At 42.9% G+C, this 3,699-nt stretch overlaps 1 non-coding gene across 1 annotated transcript; it reads right to left on the bottom strand.

The window, feature by feature from the left end:
• Positions 1-740: 740 nt before the first annotated feature.
• LOC128585214 (small nucleolar RNA SNORA70) lies at positions 741-874 on the bottom strand. The gene has a single exon (XR_008379942.1). It is a non-coding gene; the product is annotated as a small nucleolar RNA SNORA70 (small nucleolar RNA).
• Positions 875-3,699: the final 2,825 nt, after the last annotated feature.

Below are 3,699 nucleotides of genomic sequence, written 5' to 3' on the forward strand. Positions count from 1 at the left end.
TTTACTTCTGAAAAGCACCCTGACTTCCACTGAAGAATTAGCTCTTTTCATGGATGCCAGTCTAGCAAGACTCATGTATGGGCCTCTTCTAGGCCAAGGTCAGACATTAGCTTGAAAATTAGATACTCATTGGCATTTGAAACCTGAGTGAGAAACAGAACTTGTGGTGGTTTCCAGACCATATTGGCCAGGCTGTGCAACCACTCCTGAGCTCCCTGTTTTGGGGCCCTCCAGACCTGTCCATGTACAGCAGCCTAAATCTTCAACATGCCCATTAATTGAGCAGGGTCAATTTCTCTCTTCCTTTTTTTTGACAGGAACTAGGATTTCTTATTGGTAGGCGCAAATGACAAGCAACACAGTATAAGTCCTCGTGAGTGCAGGGCTCACCACTTGTCCAGGGCTATGACAGGGGATGTATTTCATCCCACAGACATCTGGGATGAGCCGTTTCTCAGCCATCATGTCTTCAAATTTATCAAATTTAGATGTAAACTCGGTAAAACCCCACTTCCTGGAGATGTGAATCTTCTGGAGGCCAGAGAAGTTGAACTTGGCCCTGCAAAGGGCCTCAGTCACATGCTCCTTATTCTGTAGTTTGGTGCAGAGGGACATGATGACTTGACCAGTGTGAACCCTGGCCACAGTGCCCTGGGACTTTCCAAAGGTACCACACATAATTGTGTGGACCCTAAATTGTGGACAGTACAAGTTCTAACACATGAACATGTATTGGAAAGGAATGTCTCCGAAGTTCCTTAGAGGAACCTATAAAGCAACAGGCTGTGTACACTACCAAGGAGGCTGCTGTTTGCAGCCATTGCACACCAGGCCCCCATGACGAAAGGAGCATGGTTGGCTTAATTAGCTGCAGTTCTCTCTTGCTTTTCACCAAAGAGCATTGAGGATGCACAACGGTCATCTTAACAGTGGTAGTCACCAGCCCGTCTGCATGGAGGAGCCCATTCTGCATCAGTTTGGGGCCCAAAGGGCCAGTTTATCCACCCCTCGGCCTGCGTGTGGGAACTCTTAGGCTCCTGGAACATTGTTTCCTGTTGTGGGGTGGCAATTATGCCTTACTACACTCTGGAAAATATGTCTCTTGGTGACATATTGTCTCTTGTGTGACCACCAACAACCACTGATGATTAACGTGGCCCCCACACACTTTGGTAAGAGGCACCAGATCCTTGTCACTACAAAGCAGTATCTCCCATTTGTAATGACCACACTGATACTGAGTCTCTCCTTCGTGGGGAACATGGTTAACAGTGGGTGATCCCTCTGCCCTCACAGCACGTGTGTTCTGACATCATCAAGTTATGAGCTCTGCAAGCCCACAAGTCAGACCGGTTTTGTGCCCCCCCCCCAAGGATCTGTATTCTGTGTGACCCTGCTCATAAACTGCTGGCCACCCTCCATGGCCTCTCTCTGTGACAACTGCCATAAGCTACCTCAGCTTGATGTCAGCATCCAAACAGGCCCTAAGCCTCGGACACTGGGTCTTTGCTGCAGTACCCTTGTAAGTACCAACATGATTCAGAGGGTTTTTAGGCTAATAAACAGATCAGAAAAGATTATGCTTTGATTCATCTCTTTTTCTGTCACACAGACCAGCTCTGGTGCCCCTATGTGTCCAGACTAGGCCTATCGTCATGATTGAGGGTAGGAAGCAGAGGTTCTGTGCCTGGGACTCCTTGTGTTGGGTCCCTGAGTCAAAGGCACCTCCCACTGTCTTTAGCACTTCTCAGACGGTTCTGGAAATATTTTGTTTGCATTCCACATAGTGTGTTCCAAATTTAGGAACAGGTTAAGCACAAAATAGCCTGAGGGTGACTGCTGACCCCCAAGTCATCAGTTTGACCTTGGACAAGTTACTTACCCTCACTTTTTTCATCTGAACATAGGAATAATAGTAGCACCTGCCTCCCAGGGCTGCTGTAATATTTAAATTCATCATAGATTAAAAATTCCTTAGAACATGTATCTATATTACTACCACTTATTAAAAACTATATAACTAAAAAAAACTATATAACTGTCAGCTATTGTTCTAGAACAATTGTTGGAAGACCACTTTATTGTCTGATCATAATATTTATAAACCATAAAATGTCTTTGAAATTAAGAGCAAATTGGGGCATCAGCAAACACAACAGCAATGTGTCTTGGTTTAGATGTAAAATGATTTCTATTTGAAAGTTCATGGTGTCCATACTGCAAACTCCATTCTGTCAGTTAACTGTTCTGTTTTGAAATCTGCAAACTTTATTCATTTTACAGGAATGTATTAATAGGCAAACTCTACGAAGGCTGAAAAGTTTGTGTGATCAGGGCTATATCGCCACTATAGCAGTGGTGCTTTGTGAGATAGCGTAATAGATGGTAATAAAGATTTGTAAATCAGAATTAAATTAAGGACTGACCTTTCATGTGTGTAACCACAAGAGGCTTTGAAATGGCCTTCAGGCAACATTATTTGAGTTTGCTCAAGGCCTGACTATACTTGGCAAAGCATCCAGCATTTAAAGGTGAAATTCACAGGTCATTGTACAGATGCTGCTGCTCTAAAGAATCCGTGCTTCATAATTCTGTCTGGACATAGATGGCATTGTCATTCTTCTATTATGGAGTTCCCATAAATTAAAAAGGTTGAATTCATTTTTGGAAAATAAACTCCTTAAGGACAGGGTCTGAGTTGATACAGTAGACTCTATAGACCTCTCTATTCTAAAGTGCCCTCACTTAGACAGAGGTTTTTCGCATTTCTGATAATGGTGTTGGCTCCCTAAACCAGGCCCTCTCCCTCCCAAAGCAAGTATAAAGAATGACCGGGAAATTATCCCAGGGGACTGGAATGAAAGCAGGGGACCATGGAGGAACCAGGAATAGATGTCATATTATTCTTTTTAGAATTTATTTCATAAAATGCTTTCTTTTATGAGTGGCAACCTACACCCACCCACTCACCCAACACAAACACACACATATACATTTGTCTTTGTCTATATCACATTTCCAAGTGGAAACACATGTCAGGATGTCCGCCATCCCTGGATACTTGACTCATATAGAAAAGAGACAAGAGGAGTCCATCCCGTACAGCACGCTACCAAAACACTCCTTCCACTTTTTCCACTCAGTCTAGAAGTCTCTACCTATAATTATTTTAAGATTTTGCTGATATTTGCAATGTTATGGAAAAGTACATTACTGACGATCACAAAGTGATAAGCTGCAAAGAAGAAGTCTGTTTTGGTTTCTAAATTTAGAATCTCCTTAACAGTACTTTAGCATCATTAATTTAAAAACTGTTTACACAATGGTTCAAAAACCAGCTTCTTCAGACAATGATGCAATTATCAACCACTACCAGAGAAATTAGGTCCTTTCATTTGCGTCTGCCGGGAAGCCAGGTGTATCCTGAACATGAAGAGCATCTCTCCCCTGAGTGGATGAAGAAGCATTCAAGTGGAAGGTAAGGACTTCTAAGTGTGAGTATGGGAGGGACACTGCCCAAAGGAGGTTAGCAAGTAGCCACAGTCCTCCTGTTTACCCCAGGGGTGGGATGTTTCTGGGATGGCCAGAAAAGTTTTCTTTTGAGGAATTTGGATAATTCAAATTAATCTCAGGATTTAGGCCTTACAAAATGTTCTTCTCCGTTAAAAGAGACTTTGTTCCATAGAAACAAGTTTTTCA

This window comes from Nycticebus coucang, chromosome 4 (assembly GCF_027406575.1).
Source record: "Nycticebus coucang isolate mNycCou1 chromosome 4, mNycCou1.pri, whole genome shotgun sequence".
NCBI classification, from domain to species: Eukaryota; Metazoa; Chordata; class Mammalia; order Primates; family Lorisidae; genus Nycticebus; species Nycticebus coucang.